The 18,449-nt window shown below is 26.0% G+C and overlaps 1 protein-coding gene across 5 annotated transcripts in view; it reads left to right on the top strand.

Moving 5' to 3' along the window:
* Positions 1-18,449, top strand: part of LOC132949494 (tachykinin-like peptides receptor 86C) — a 145,355-nt gene that overhangs the window by 1,037 nt on the left and 125,869 nt on the right. The window lies entirely within an intron of this gene.

The following is an 18,449-nucleotide window of genomic DNA, read 5'->3' as shown; positions in this document are numbered from 1 at the left end:
GGGGTTTTTGTTTGTATAATACAGTATAGAACCTAGCAATATCTTAAATGATCGGAAATTAAATAAAGGTTATAGAAATATTGTATAATATCACCAATTTTAAAATGGCAAAATAATTTCAGAAAACATTTTAAAAACAACAATAATACAACTATTTTAGAGTAAATTAATATGCAAATTCTACCAATCCAAATGTACCTATAGTTACTATAAATAATTTAAATTTAAAATAATGTAGATAAAATACACAGTAAATTATATTCTTAAATATGAAATATTTTCTAATAATACAAACATATAACGTTTTTTTTTTTTTTATACAATCTGTATAAAATAATTTTATACTGTGTACAAACTTACTTCTCTATTTATAACACATAGTATACTGTCGAGATAAATCCACGGTTAATCCTTAAAATTAAAATTAAATGAATCTAGGTCATGTAATAAACATAAATATGTTTAAACACATAATATATTAGGTGTATTTTAAAAATTCCAAATTAATACTGATATGAACATTTCATAAACTAATATAACTATATTTTAAATAAAAGTGATTAGAATTCGTATAAAGTACAATTTTAGATTCTGAGCGAAGCGATGAATGTATTGATTCTACAATGATGTATGTTTTTTTTTTATTTTTTTTTTTATTTTTGTGTCTGTCATCACCTTTTAGGACAGTAAAAGTGCTTGGATTTTCTTCAATAGTAACTTTTCTGATAGGAAAGTGAATCTAGTTGGTACTTTGGGGGGTCAAAAGTAAAAATTTCCCAGTAGTTTTCACAAGCGACGTGAAAAACAAAAGAAAAATTAAGGAAAAACGGGAATTTTTACGCAAAATCTGTTTTCGAGAAAATCGATTTTGGTTATTGGTGTAACTCTAAAACAAATGAACGTAGGGACATGAAATTTTGACTGAATGTTTATATTAGCATTTTCTATACACCATAAAATTTACAAAATATTTTGATTTTTTTTGAGCTGTTTACGGCCATTGTCAGTTTTCAATTTTTTTAGTTTTTTTTTCTATAAATATCAATAAAATTTTATCTGTTGAGTAAAAAAGCTTGAAAATTTAATAGAAGGCTCCTAGGTTATTGTTTCAAAGGCAGATGAAAAAAATTAAAAATCCTTAGTCACAGTTTTTAATTATAAGCATTTAAAGTTCAAATTTTGACAACATTTATCAAATTTATAATTTATTAATTATTTTGTAGTTAAAAATGTATAAAATGTTTAACTTTTATGGCTAAGGATTGAAAATTTAAAACAAGGCTCCACGTAAATATGTTATATATAAATTACTTTATTCACAATAATATCATCAAATATACTTGGTAAAATCATAGGCTGACTGACCGTTTTCGCTCAGAATCGTTTTTCTTATACAATGATATTATATCATTGAATTCAAATTTAACACCATCCATTACAGTGACCCACTTGTAACCTACCGTACAGCTGAGCGACATCCACTTATCCACCTTTTTTCGTATATATTTATTCTTAAGTCAAACAGCTTAAATACGTGTTATTACTTCATTTAAAAAATGATTCTAAGCATAGTTTGATTCACCCAAAATATGATGATAATTTTATTTTATGACAATACGTTCACATTCTCAAAAAAATTACTTTTCATTTATGTTTTGTCATTTAGTATTCAATTGCCGATCCACAGCCTATAGGTACCACTTAACTACTTTAATTTAAAAATATAGTTATGTGTAAAATACACATAATTGTATAACTGTCAGCTTCATTATCCATTTAACTAAATATCTATTATTAACAGAAATTTATTTGATAATAAGTAATCAAAATAATAGCATTCGTAAAGTATTTCAAAATGTATAACACTGTTTAATTATTATTATTATTATTATTATTCAAATAATAATTGTTTTATAACGTTTCATAAACAATGATATACATATTTTATTTGGATCATAAATTTAGTTTTGAACGATCCATTCTAGGTATAGAAATTGAAATTTATGATGGCTATTATTATCTAATTCATATAGAAGACGATTAAAAAAAATGTACGAATATAATAAAATTAATTTATCTTTTGCAATTTGTTGAATAAAGGAATACACATCAACATATCATGCATGTTTTTTATAATGTTCAGATGCCTAGAATCAGTATGGATATATAATTATAAAAAATTGTGTATAAATTATTGTTATAAAAAAATAAAAATCTAGTATTGAACATAATTGGGTGGTTGATTTTTAATTTAAGTCAGATCACAATTTTTTGCACAGTGATTACTGATTATTCTAAATAGTATGCTACCTAGCATACATTTTACATTTATTTTGATTAAAGTTTATCATAAAAGTTATAAATTTCTGTAAAAAATTATTGTTGGTTTAATTATTTGTTTTATTTGTGTTTGTCATTACCTTTTAGAACAGTAAATATACTTAGAATTTCTTCAACAGCAACTTTTCTGATAGGAATATAAATCTAGTTGGTATTTTGAAGTAAAAAGTAAAAAATTCCCAATAACTTTCATAAACTCTAAGAAAAACAAAAAAAATTAAAGAAAAATGGGAATTTTTTATTGATATATTGTTACCATAGCAGTTAAAAAATATTAAAAATACATAGGCATCATATTTTTATAAGCATTTAAAGTTCGAATTTTGACAACATTTAAAAATTGTTTTGTAGTTGGAAATTTATAAAATGTTCAACATCTATAGCTAAGGATTGAAAATGTAAAACAAGGTTCCAAGTAAATAGGTAAATAAATTACTTTATCATCAAATATACATAGTAATATCATAGGCTGATAGCTGATTGAGTGTCTTTCGCTCAGAATCGTGTTTCGTATGCAATGATAATATTATATCATTGTCAGCTATTAAATCATAATCTATTAAAAGCTCATTTTAAAAATAAAAATATTATATTGTAACACAATTTATAATATTGTAGGAGCATATTTTTTTTTAATAAATATAAAATCATATTAAACAAATTAAGATATTTTTGCTCGTCGTAATACTTGAAAATACCTATACTGTATTTTAAATATTTAAAACCTTGCTCTTTGAAATATTTTTTATCTTTTTAGTGTACTTAATATATTGATATATTTTGAGTTATCTGTTCAGTCCATAAGGCTTCTTAAATCCTGTACTTATAAGGATAATCATTGATAAAACAAAGACAGTAATAATGTAAGGCTTATATTTGTTATTCTGACTACTTTATTACGATTCAAATTCTTAAATGTATTATGCCAGTCATTCCACTTGATTGATAAATTATTTCTATTATTGAAAAATATAATAATTTCATAATATCATATTATTCCCTATCAGATTTGCTAGGATATAATCGGAATTGTTACCTCTTAACACTTAAAAGTGTACCTACAAATATGCGTTTAGGGTTGTATGATTAATAAATACGACTTTAAATATCGTTACTTACTAAAAATAACAAAATGCATACATAAAGCATTCTACTGACAAATAGCGAGTGTGAAGTGATAAGTGACGAATGACAACATTTGTGGGTCTATAATAATACTGAAAATTAATTGAAAAAAATAACATTAGGCGACTACTTGATATAAGCTATTTGTCGATAAGTGAAGAACAAAAAAATAGTAAAATTAAGGCATATAAGAAATTATAAAATTATAATTATAATTAAAATTATAAAATATCTGTATGGTTGCATTTCATATCCTCTACTCTGAACTAGGAACCACGAACTAAGATTAACAGGACTGGAAACAAACAATAGTGCACGGTATACCTATTATGAAAAGATCCATATCTGTTACGAAAAGTCAACGAGCCATTGTGGCGCCATCTCTTAGTATTTGTCTTTTTTCGTCAGCTTCATACACTGTTCTATGACCGAACGGTGACTTATTCAATTTCTTTGCCATGATCGCTTGTTAACTTTCCGTAACAGATCTTGTTCAAATGATAAAGGTTTGTTTCCAGTTCTGTTTCTTAGTCCGTGCTAGAAACTGTTTTGTATACAAATTTTAATTTTAGCGATTGTAAACAACGAAGATAAATAAGTATGTATTAAACCGTTGAAATGTACCTATTTCAAAAATCTACAATTCTCAGAATTCCAATGCTTTTTTATTTGTATACCTTCTATATTAAATTATAAATTTTCTTTTTATCCTAAATATAAAAACGTTTAAATAAAACTCTATGAGTTTGACGGTCAACGTAATGATATTGATTTAGAGTTGGGGGAATATCGGATCTAAAATCATCAAAGTAAGTGCTTAGAATAATTTTTTAAAACTTTATAGTAGGTACCTTAAAACATTAAAATAACAAAAAAAAATTAATCCAAAAAATTTGTACCCCTCCAAACTAATAAATAATAGACTCTCCCCATAAAATCATATGTTATTTTACAATGTAAAATTGACCATCTCAAGGAAAAATTGCACACCTCAATTCTGATAATATGTGACTTTTTTAAAACTGTACAAGTGGACAATTTAATATAATCTACCATTATAAACTTATACATTAAATACCGTAGCAAACAACGTTGAAACAATACGACGAACGGCTTGATCGAGAATCGACTAACCATACTTTATCGTGTTGATCACACTGATGGTATTTCTCGAAACCATCGGTTTGCCGGGAATCAGTGATAGTTTGTTTTCCCTGTGGCATTGTCTATTATCAGAAAATTGGAATATTTGTATTGCCATGACCACGGGCCATCCACGACTGACGCAATGGACAGAAAAAATAAATAAAGATGAGTTGGTTATTACTACTAGTTAGTAGTTACTAGGTATCTAGTAATAACGGGAAAAATTATAGAAAAATCAGGTTTATGTCAGTGGCTACCATCTGTTACATCTGTCTAGTAGAAATTAAACTAAAAAAAAGCCCATTACAATTTCATATAATATGACATATTAATAGAGTTGTAAAATTGACGTACATTTTGTATATTTTGATATTTTTGTTATTTAATCATAACTTCCTCTTTTTCATGAACTTATAATTACGGTAACGCTTATTTTTATTATTTACTGGGTATTCACTATTTATGATGGTATTATAAATTAAAAACTTTAAAAGTACCTACATATATTAGGTAGTGTATTATTGACTTTTTCATATATTTTAAATTATTATTTTATATTAACGTAAATATTAAAAAGGTACCTGTAAAATAAATTGCAAATTAATCAAATCAGATTCATTAGATACCTATAACATCAACAGAAAGTTGTGATATTAACATACTATCATGCACTAGTATACGACTGTCATAGACCGCGATGTCGATAATATCAAACTTAGCGAAGGTATAATTAATAGTGATCGTAAATCGTAATAATTTATTGTATGGTTTATAATATTATTATCTATAGACTATCAATAATCAGTAGTTGTGGGCGTGTTGAACACTTGAACGTTTTACATTTTATGTAGACTATTCCATTTCATTTATATGTTATGAATATTCGCCTCGTTAAGACGTTTAATTTTAGATGTCCATGCTATTTTTTTCTGCAAAAATATATTTACTTGTAAAATAAATAATCGGTAAATGTACATGGTAAACATTTACCGAACTTAAATCTCTATTCTCTACATGTTAGTAACATGATATTAATTTCCAAAACATTAGACTTTAATTTAAGTCAAGCAAGAAAAAGCAAATGCTGTAAGTCCCGAAACCTGGATATTATCATTAAACCCCGTATAATTACTATAACCACACGCTCCGCCGAGGTAACATTCCAATTACAATTATTTTTATTACGATAATAACGAAAAAATATAATATAATATTAAAGCTTTACCACAGTTTCGATATACTAGTTTGTATTGGGGACTTGGGGTGCGTGGACCACGAGTAGGTACATTATAATATTTATTAAAGTAAGTCATATTATTTTGATATTGATGTGGGTATTGTATTACTTAAATCCAACCCGCAATTATTAAAATATACCGTTGCACACTATATTTTCATAATATTATTGTAAGATGTGTTTCCGGTTTTTCATTAAAAACGACGAGAGTAAACTCTTGTTGGTGCGAGTGAAATCGAAACTTATTTTGTTTTTTTCAAATGCAAGATTTTTTAGGGTAGGTACTTATGTACATTGCGGTAGCTTTAAACTTTAAATAATTAACTGTCGAGTCCATAAGTTATGATTTTAATGAAACATAGACTGTCTTAATAAGGACCTCGGAGAGTCATGTCCGTAGTCGGAAAATTTCAAATATCATTTGACGCATCAAAATAATATTGGTATACCGGAGGACGAAAATTCTTCATAATGTATTTATTATGTGTATTTACAATTACACGACGAAGTCGCATTATCATTAATTCGTATCCGCAAAACGCAGAATAGGTTTTCGATTCCACTCACTACCATTGTATCATTCAAAAAGTTTGCGTGGAACACCCGGAAACACTCTGTACGTTATATATTATGTATGGAAATTAGAAAGCTGACATGGTATCTGTGGGTACATACAAACAATTTTATAATGTATCGCTTGAGACATAATAGTGTACGTATGATAACAAACATTTCATACTGTTATTTAAAATTGTTCGCATTCTGTGACAGTGTTCGTTTTACCGTTGATACGATTTCATTATAGCAGTAACGAAGCTCACATTAAGTTCGCTGGCTATTATTTATCTCGTCCTAGTGTAAACCAATCTCATCATGGTTTGTAATATGTTTCAGCAATTTAATTATAAGTACGTTTAGGGCCTCCCTGATTAAAAATAATGGTATTCTACATACAGTTTACACACATAGTGCGTGGATATTAATATCACATGCATACGTGTTTCTGTTATTTACTTTGCAATGACGTTTACATTATATATATATATATTAGAACTACAGGACTTAAATTATTGTTTATGGATTTGCTGAGTGTCAGAATGTCAAATTAATATCATATCATTAATGAATTAATAATTTATAAAATATCCTTGAAATTGTCTAGGCCGGGATCGGTAAATCGGATCCCAAATGACCTTATCCTGGTACTTTGGGTCCCGGAAAAAAGGTACTACCTAGGTAAACTCAAATCGGCGTATCGTATTAATTTATTAATAATTTGTATTAATTTTATTTTTATATTAATATTTTGTCATTTGTTCTCTTAAGTGTTGTTTTTTATCGAGCGTACTTTTCTTTTTTTGTGTTGTGCATCGACATTTTATATGCGTTTCTGACTGTACTTCTAACAGTTCGTCAACAAAATTAAAATATTAGGATGAATGCTGTAAAAGCATTGATTTAATGGACAATAATATGATTTGTTGTACGCACGGTGGTAGCTGCAAATTCAGACCAAATATTTGGGTGAAATGTAGCATCAGGTGAGATATAATAGTATCGACATCGAGTATATAATCGCAAAATCACTGTGTTTGTTTGTCATTAATTGGTTGTATGGTCATTAAATCATCTACAAAACATTCCGTAGCTCGAAATCCACGGTAAAAATAGATGGCTACACACCACGATTTAAGATAGTATGGTTGGCCAACGACCCATTAGAAAAATGTTATCACACGGCCTACGGTTTGAATCGCGATTTAAGATAGTAGTATACTACTATTAGTAGTATTATAGTACTATCTTAAATCGTGCTACACACACACACACACACACACACACACACACACACATTATCACAATCATTATTATATTTTGTTTGTAATTTTTGTTTATCTTTCGGTGCGTAGAATTAATTGGTGTCCGGGCAGTGTACTGCTATAATAATAATTATGCTCTCGGGCCGAACAGGTAGGTAAGTGGGCTTATAGCCGGGACCCAACTTACCTACAACTTTTTTTTTCGGGACTCAAGTTACCGCTTTCAAAATGTATATCTAATATGTAAAAATATTGTTATTGTGTGTTTTTTTAAAAATATATTTTAGATAATTAAACCGAGATATAAAATTAAAACCGGTGGGTATAAATAACAAACGACATATTCTTAGTAGGTACCGTAAAACGTTTAAAAAAAAGAAATAAAAACCATTATTATTTAATTTTGTTCACACAAACGATGTATTTATTTAAGGAAGGACATTAAAAAAAAACGTTATGTTACAAATTTATATAAATATTTTAGTAAATTCAGCTAAAAGTTAGATAAGGTTATAAAAGTTTAAGTAAATTTTTTTTTATTATTATTTATAATCTTTCATATTTAACTAGTAAACATTTTAACTATTATAGGATACAAAGAATTAAAAAATTTGACACAAAATCATCAGAAATTGTCCAGAAGGTTTAGAATATTGTTTTGATAATAATAATAGGATTCATGGTTTCCATAATATAATACCCGTTCATAATTATTAATTATTAAATGTAATCGACGATATAAACATATTGACACTAAATATGGTAACATAAAAATAAAAAAAACAAGTACGCATACCACTTAATAATACCTATTGGCTAACAAAAATCATGTATAGTTATTTTAATCTTAGAACATTTCAAGATATAAAAACTTTTTTAAACAACAGTGAACACATTAAATAAAAAAGAATTTGGTAGGCTTTTTAGCATGTTGCAGTTATTACTTATTAGCTTTTCAACTTACATTTTTTTTGTTTTAATATTACTTTTTATTACTTAATAGTTTGTGGTTTTGTATTAACTATCACAATAGTTATACATTTCAGATCTTTCTTTTCAATTGTTTGCATAATAAATTGAAATTCTCAAATGCATAATATACATTACCTATATAATAATATAATTATTGTAAATGTAATATGTATAACAATTTTATAAATGCGTATATTTAAAATGTATAAACTTTAAATACAATGCACGACGTATTTGATACCAAAACGCTGTTAACCTTAAATAAAAATAATATGTTAGGTTTAATTTGTATAAGAAAATTATTTATGTTTTTGTATTTGCTTAGTTAAAAAACAAAACAATATGGGTGGCTTGGAACGGCGCGTTGGCTGCTACCAGTCACGTGTGACTGCGAGTAAGTAACGCCCGCTACTAATAGTTCCCGGATGGGTGACCAGTGACCCAGTATTTTGTTCTATAAAACCTGTGAATTAAAGATAATAAGTATTTGATTATAAATGGTACTATTTATGATCAATAGTATAACCACTATAATCATAATGTATAATGTAATATGTTATAAAACTATTGCTCCATGCAATATGATGTTATCATCCTTGTTTTGATTATATGAAATACGATTTGAATGTATTTAACTAGGTATATCCACTATATTTTAAATCTTCTTTTAAGTTTTAACCCTTTCATGATACTACAAGGTAATTATTTTTAGAGCAAACACTCATTATCGAATATAATTTTACTTTTTACATATGATTTATTATTTTTTTTTAGTCATTATAAATCAAAATTTATGAAAAAAATGGATTTTCAAGAATTTAGTTCTGGTATAAGCAAATTATGTAAACGTTTATTTTCAAAAAAGTTTAATAATTTTCAAACCTATATTTTTGTCGTTAGTGTAGTGCATCAAAAATGTAATGATTTCGTGAAAATACTTCTAAATATGGGTATAGGCGTATTGGTCGGCTCATGTTTTTATAACCACATTTCCAATAATTCTTATCATATATTATTAATTTACTATATTAGGTCAGAATGCCAGATTATCTGCAGGTGTACCTATAAATGTTTTTATTTTATAAATCCAGTTTTAGTTTTTTTTTCAACGAAAATGTATAGCTAATATATATTGTTTAAACCATATTATAGTGAAATCAAATGGGACATTTTTCACATCATTATCAAATTTTTTTCTGTCCCTATTTCTTTGGATATTTTTTGTGGATATTATAATTCTTCTCTCAGTCACCTACCGTCGACTCTATATTATAGTATAAAATATCCACAATAGCGACTACTTAATTTAATTTGTATCTTTTATTATAAATATTATAACACCAAATTTATATTTTTTGTTAAACGGTTACTTTAAGTAATATATAAATGCTATATTATATAAAAAAAAAATATGCATACATTTAATAATTTGATTAGTATAAATATTGAATTATATATATAAATACACACAAACATGTATATACTTTATTGTTAGACCTGTTGTGAAACTATTAATAAGTGAAAATAAAAGATACAATTTAAAATTACCTTGGTTATAGTAAAAGTAAAAGTTTTATTATTTTCGTTCATTTAATTTAAATAATATTTATTTTAAATAATTGTATTACCTAAAATGGAGGCAATAAAATTAGGTCCTAAATAGTTTTAATAAAAATAATATATAATATATAATTAATATTGTGACTTATTTTTGTAACTTTAATATTGTCTACCCACAATGATTTGAATTTTAAACCCATTCGGTATTCCAAATGCACATAATATTTGGCCCTCGATATCCCTTAAATTATTCCACGTTTGAAAATTAAAATAAAATGAGTACAAAGCTTTTGTTAAAAATTACGTAAGCCATAATACCATATGGAATTATATACTATACTATATAATATCTTTATATTTTTAAAATACATTTCAAGATTTCCTGACTTAGTAGTTTTAACTTAATCAATACAGAATAGTGAGCACTTATAATAATATATAATAAATAAAAATATTTCATCTATAATATTATAACAATCGTCCTATTTCTGTATTATCTCCATAATGCTTGAGTAAATTATTATTTTACTGTATTTTACGATACCAAAATTGAAACATATTACATAAACTAAAGTGCAATAGTTTGTAAATACGTAGATGGAAAATATTAATTTATTGCAATATGGCAGTATTATGCTTTTTGAAAATTTAAATATATATTTTAATGTTTAGTTCAATGTTAATTATTAATTTTTCGCAAAGTTATTTAATACATATTTATATTTATTTATATACAATGTGATTCACCAAACATGTTCACCTTCTTTTATCTTATAAAACAGATTTAAAATCTGATTTTCAAATTATCAAATATACAACACCATATTTATAAATTCGAGAGATTTTTCGTACTACATAAAAAGTGTCTTGTGGATATACAAACTTCTTTTTTTCAAATGAAAACTTCTCTTTTAAATTGTAAATTATTTAGTGTATACATTTTCTGAAAATGATGATATATATTAAAATCAAAATTCGAACGAGTCGTTTTTGAGTTCTCATTTGAATAATAGCAGTTTCAAGTTTGTATATCACTACAAAGCACTCCTTAAGTAGTACAAAACATCTCAGGAATTTAAAAATATGGTTTTTAAGTATAGGTATATAAACAGTTTCAAAATTCAAATTATATTTATATTTATTATAAATCAAGAAATAGGGGTTAAATTTAAAATGTATGTAAAATCTGTATATCAATTGATGTTATTGTTAAAAAACAATAAACTAAAAGCATGTTATGATAATTATTAAAAATACAAAAAGTAAACGTTATTGATTGTGGTTATAAAAAAAACCCTTTACCTAGAGGTAGAAAGCAAAGAATAGATTTTTGTTTTGAATTTAACAGCCAAAAATGTTTTTGATAAATTAATAAGCTAATAATTCTTAATTTATTTAAACACAAAATATTGAACGTTGTAGTTAAGATATTTTTGAATGAATTGAAAGCATCACATGTGCCTATCCGTTTTAATTTCTATTCGACTTTCAGAAAAAAAATGTTTACTCTTAAGCCCCTACGATTTGTACTTGAACCACAATATCTAAAATATTTGTGGAGGGGAGGGGGGGGGGGGGAGTCAGTAAATTGTAAAGTATTTTTAGTAGTTGTTGTAGATTAATATATGGGACCAGCGATATAATTAATGACATAGGTACCTATTATCACAGTATAACACACAAATCAAATCGTGTCCAGTTTAGTCCACATTAGTAAACAGTTAATAAACTTGACAGGGTATATTAGCTATACTAAAATTATTTTATGTGGAAAAGTTAAATGGTTTTTGTTTATTATTTCCACTTGCCTAATATATTATGTGATACATAGTTTAATTTTTGACCAAAACATAAAATATTCACTTTTCTTTAGGTAATTCAATACAAATCCACATCAATTTAATGTTAATACATTTCTTTGAGATATATTATAATTCAATTAACTTATTTTATATTTCTTTTATAAAATAAATATTTTAATGGTTCTGTTAAAACTAAAGTAGATATACCTTTACTATAAATCCAAGCATTTTAATAATCCTCGCCTTGTGTTTTGAATTTAAATCTTCGTACGATCCACCCTAAACATATTTTAAATGTTCACTAACAATTTCAGATAATAATGGTTTATAATTTATATCGTTAATAGCATGGTTTTTTTTGTTACGACTTCCTATGTAAGTATTAGGTTTAAAATGTACCTATTTCATAATGATTCATTAAAAAATGCACGTTCTAATTCATTAGTTGTATAATAACTAATTCACATTCCCCATAATATAAAATAATAAGCACAAACCAGTTTTAGGATATTAAATATAGGTACAATTTAATCAATCTATAATAATTAATTTATGATCTCAGTTTGAGGAAAACTTCTGCCAGATCTCAGTTATTGAAGCATTTGAATGGTTTATGGTTATAATACAATAATATTCCTTTATGAAATGAATGCCTTAATTCTCACGTATAATGGTTCATGACATAGGTACTTGTACAGTGGCGTGAGGAGGAACTTTATTTAAGGCACGTGCCTTAGTTTAAAGAATTGCGGGTGTCCTGGAGACTGGGGAATTTCACATAATATAATAAATAATTTATTAAGAACACACTAAGACTAATCCAATATTTCTCATTTACCATTTACGTAAATACTTAATCACTTATATAAGTATTTATAATGACTAATATAAATTATTATGCCTCATAAGTGAATGAAGTTCGCCACGCTGTACATAATATATCTTTCTCTATGTTTCGTATGCAAAAGTGAAAATTACTACAGTCTGTTCAAAACAAAAACTTATATTTAATTTCCTACACCTAACTTTATAAACTACTATTCGATCGAAACCCTTTGAAAACTGCCCACACAACAACAGTTTGAATATAGTTAGTATTATGTTGAATAATTACATAAGGACAAAAAATGTAGTAATACTAAAAAGCAGTTAATTTACGATTTTGTGTTAACTTTGTTCGAATGATTCACGGTCACAAAACTTGGGCTGGGTCGTATGAATTTAGCCAACTGACTTAACGTGTTTACTCTTGCGGGCAGCTGCCAGTGACCGTTTATCTTAATCGGATTTCGTATTAACAACTTTTTGGGGAGAAAAAACTTAAAAACTTGTAGTATAGGTATACCCTATTTAAAGAAATATAATATAATAATATATAAGATATATTTTTTAATATTTTAAATTTAAGTGAAATGATATATTGCTGGTAATTTTAGATTCTGAGATGAGCGATGAATGTATTGATTTTATAATGATATGTTATATTTTATTATTTGTGTGTATACGCGAAAAGTAGGTAAACGATATTTATAGACATTTTAAAATTGAAATGTTTTTTCTATTAATACAATTTTGTTGGGTCAAAAATCTTGAATATTTAATACACGATTTCTTAGAAGTTTTTATTTATAACAGTAAAAAAATATTTAAAAAAAATACACTGACAAGATTTATTTCAAAAACGTTTTAAGTTAAAATTTTGACAAAATACATAAAAAAAATCGCAAAAATTTGCAAATTATTTTGTAGTTAAAAAATTTTAAATTAAAAATAAGACAATTAGGTATAATCGAAAAATAATAATATGTACTAGTTATTTTGATAAATTTAAAAATATTATTTGAAGGTACCTACATGATACTTTTAAAGTATATTTCATAGTTCATAGTTCATACACACAATGACGTTTTAAAATTCAATGTTTTCGGCCATAAAAAATCTAATAGCTCCGCCTACTGTATCACTAATACTAAAATAAATTACATTAATAGCAACAATATCATCAAATATACTTAGTTATACCTAAAGGCTGACCGGCATTGCTAAAAAGAGTTTTTCATATATATCATTGAATTTTAATTCAACACATCTGCAATGGATACCTACCTAATGTACCTCAGCAGAGTGCTACCCACCTTTGTGCCAGAAGACGTTTTTTATTGTTTAGAATTTGTTTCTTTCTTCGACTTGGATGAAGGTTTATGGTATCAAATTAATTCTAGTTATTACTTTGAAAGAGGTCTGAAGTTAAAATTTCCCAGTACTTTATTGCTAGTTGATCGGGAAAAAAAATAAATTGAAATGATTAAGCGAAACCGGTTGTCGACAATATCAATTTGGTTTTTTGTTGCAATGTATTTATAAGAAGATAACAGCAGAGACTTGAAATATTTACCAAATATTTATATTGGCATTTTCTAGACATGATAAAATTCAAATAATAATTTACTCATCTATTATTATATACACGTTAATAATTTTAATTTTTGTGATTTTTATTCGGATTATGTATAACATATTTATTTCTAAATTAAATGCTTGAAAATCTCATATAAATTTCCTCACAAGTATTTCTTATAGCAATAAATTGAGAAATATCAAAAATATATTATCACTTTTATGTTTTATAATAATATAACCTTCATATTTCGAGGACATTTGTCAACATCTTCAAACTATAAGGTAGCTAATTATTCATTCAATTTGTATACATACGGTATAAAAATTCAATAGAAGATTTCTCATAAGTTTTCCTTCCAGTAGTTTAAAAAAAAGTTTAGTGTAAAGCCACATTAATGATTTATGAATGTTTGAGTTTAAAATTTAGACGAAATTCGTCAAAATTGCAATTAATACTATTATTTTCTTTGGTATTGACTTAAAAAGTTACAACAGCTAGTAATATTGTATGAAATAATATTATTAAAATTACTATACAATAAGATAATATTTTTATTTATAAAATATTTGAGATTTGTTTTTACAGAAATTAGATAAACCAACTTTATTACTAATACAAATATAAATTATTAATAGCAATCTAAATATTTAACAAAATAACCTTAGAAATATTATAAGCTAACGCACACATCGTATACAATGACTTATGATTCAATTAAAATGTGCACTGCCCTATTCAATGATGAGTTACACACGACAACTATAATATTATACAGTAGGTATAGAGAGACATTCCCGAGTTTTTAGGTTTTTTTTTAAATTAATCAACAAACTTTAAATTTATAAACGTACAAATTAACACTTAGAATATATTATCTACCTTGCAGAAATACCCCCTCTAAAAGTAAGAAGACTACAGATTTCCGTCAAATACGAGATAAAATTATCATCGTCATCAAGTCTAAATCACACTAATAATTTACAAAAATTAACTTCACTATTGAAGCACCACAATCTCAAGACCTTCGATATCCTCCTTTCGCGTTTCCCTGCTTTCACTCAATAGTCACCATAATGAATCAATCAGAATTTAAAAAAAGTTTCAACTAATAGTACAACCTATAAGCAAAACATCTCCAAATTTTACACAATTTATCTGGAGAAAAAAGTACACAGATGCTTCAAAAAGTCACGTGGGAGTAAGCTTCGGTAATCTGGAATAATATAAAACTTATATAATATAAGCTACATAATACAAATTCAATTTTTAGTGCGGAATCATACGCAATCCTCAAAGGTATATACAATTAGTCAAAGACTCAAATATTCCAAAAGCAACAATTTTCCCAAGATTCTCATAGTGCGATAAGCAATATCGAAAATTTGTATAACATTAACGAGATAAATATTCGGGTACAAAATCTGTTACAAAACTTCCGGAACATCTTTCAGAATCACTCGGCCACAACAGATCCTTCCACACTCGCAGCCACCTTAGAATTCATCATAAAAGCAAATATACAAATTAAGCATATACCTTAAGATTAGCTTTATTCTATCATTGCTGATAGGTATTAAGAGTTGAGTTTTTACTATCACAACAATTGAAAACATAATATTACCTAAACCTATTTTGTTTTAATGTTTGATATTCAAAAAACAGTCTACGAACTATACATCTATATTATAATATATTAGACATACTTTAATGATATTATTATTATAATATTATGTGATTGTTGAAAACGTCGAAGTCTTCTTTTTGTATACATTTTAAAACGACAAAATAAATGTATAATATTATATCTATATATTAATTATGAAATGTGGCAAGTCATTTATAAAATTATACGTCTTAATGTTTAGTAAAAAAAAACCATTCGTCAGTAAATATTATGAAATAAACAATCCTTCTATCCTTCACATCCGTCTTCCGTCTAACATTTTACAATATTGAATTTGTTTATAAATTAATATAATATAATATTGATATTGAATAAAAAACAACCGAGAAACATTATAAAATATAGATTTTACTAGTCAATATCAAACAAAAGTATTTCAAGCGTAAAAACCTACATAATTTAAAATTAACAATCAGTACCCAGTACTTATACAAGATGGTTTTCATAAAAATTCAAGTAATTCAACACATAAATAAAAATTAAATGTCAAGTTTAATATTTAAAAGTACAACACTCTCTCTTTTTATTCATATCTTTCTGTCTCGTATATCCACCCTCGATTATCTTCGTCGTTCTCGATATAAAATTAACCCTTGTCTACCATTCCATTATTATACATAAAGCCATAAAGGTATGGCTTATACCTTAATATACACAATATTATATTCCTTTGCTAACAACGCTTTCGTTTTCATCACTTGAAATTCCGTAAGGTTAATACAAAAAGGTTTATGTACTATAATATAGTATATTATGTATATATAATATTATATAGTATTAATATACCTATTATATTCCATATAAGTCATGTTGTATTAAAATTGTCTTGTAGTATTGTCATTTGTCATAGAATATAAAGTTCAAAGTACTAATAACGTTAAATATAATTCAGTTCTGGAACTGTGCAGTGTGTCACTGTAAGACGTGGATGTGTTCCGTGTTATTTTGTGTTGATGCGTTAAATTTGAAATCTACGTATTCGACAATCGATTCTTAGTGGTTTTATTCAAATATGTGCTTTCTGAAAAAAACCTAAGGGAGTTAAATTTACCAATTAAAATATAATGTTCAAATATTTCCCTACAATTCTCCACAGAAAAATATCTAAAAAAAACAAACAAACTGCAAATTTTCTCTTTTGATCCAGATAACAGGCAATGCCAATAAAATAATATTAAAAGTATGATAGGTATTTATATTAATTAATGCAACAAACAAATAATAATTATCAAACTAATATAATTATTAAATATTCTTGCGTTTGGTAAATTGATGATTTTGTGTGTTATACAAGTGCATAATATATAAATATAAATTTGGTTGTTATGGAATTCAAGATATATCTTTATAGTTTTAATGCTTTTCGTTATGAGAATAATATGGGTGTTAGCCATAATTTGGAATTTTATAAACCACATTTATGACGCATTGATGCATAATGAAAATAATTTATTGTACAGACTTAATCTTGATATTATGTGTTTCTCCTTTGGCAAAGCGGCGTTGTTGTAAACATTAAAATCTTACATATTATTGGAAAACTTCTTATTTTAAATTGTCATCGTTGTGTAGTTTGTTTGTAGTCATTATAATAACCATTAACGCTCATCAAAAATTAAATTATAATACAAAAATATTTGAATTGAAATTAATGCAATCAAAAAAAAAGGTGGGTAGGTAAGTGGATTTCGTTCTGCTGTACAGTAGGTTACAAAGTGGGTCACTGTATAATGGATGGTATTAAATTTGAATTCAATGATATAATATCATTCTATATGAAAAACGATTCTGAGTAGTGACGGTTTACCAGTGTGGATATTTTAAATTATATTTTTATTGTTATTACTTATTATTAATACAGTAGCCGGTAAGTTGAATTAATATTATTGTAAAATTACAACAAAATAACTCGTTATTCTTGGTTATTTAATATGTAATTTCCTCCAAATTTGAACAAAAAATAACTATAAACAAAAACTGTGTTTTTATATTTTTGAAATTTTTAGTTACAGAATTACCTACGTGGAACCTTGTTGTAAATGTTCAATCCTTAGCTATAAAAATTGAACATTTTATAAATTTTTAACTACAAAATCATTTTAGATTCTGAGCGAAGCGATGAATGTATTGATTTTACAATGATGTGTGTTTTTTTTTTAATTTTTGTTTTAAATTTTTTTTTATTTTTGTGTCTGTCATCACCTTTTAGGACAGTAAAAGTGTTTGGATTTTATTCAACAGTAACTTTTCTGATAGGAAAGTGAATCTAATTGGTACTTTGGGGGGTCGAAAGTAAATATTTCCCAGTAGTTTTCAAAAGCGACATGAAATAAATGTTTTAATAACCTATATACATATTAGG

Source organism: Metopolophium dirhodum, chromosome 7 (genome assembly GCF_019925205.1).
Source record: "Metopolophium dirhodum isolate CAU chromosome 7, ASM1992520v1, whole genome shotgun sequence".
Taxonomy (NCBI): domain Eukaryota; kingdom Metazoa; phylum Arthropoda; class Insecta; order Hemiptera; family Aphididae; genus Metopolophium; species Metopolophium dirhodum.
Note: the sequence above shows the minus strand (reverse complement) of the source record. Positions and strands in the feature narration are given on the sequence as shown.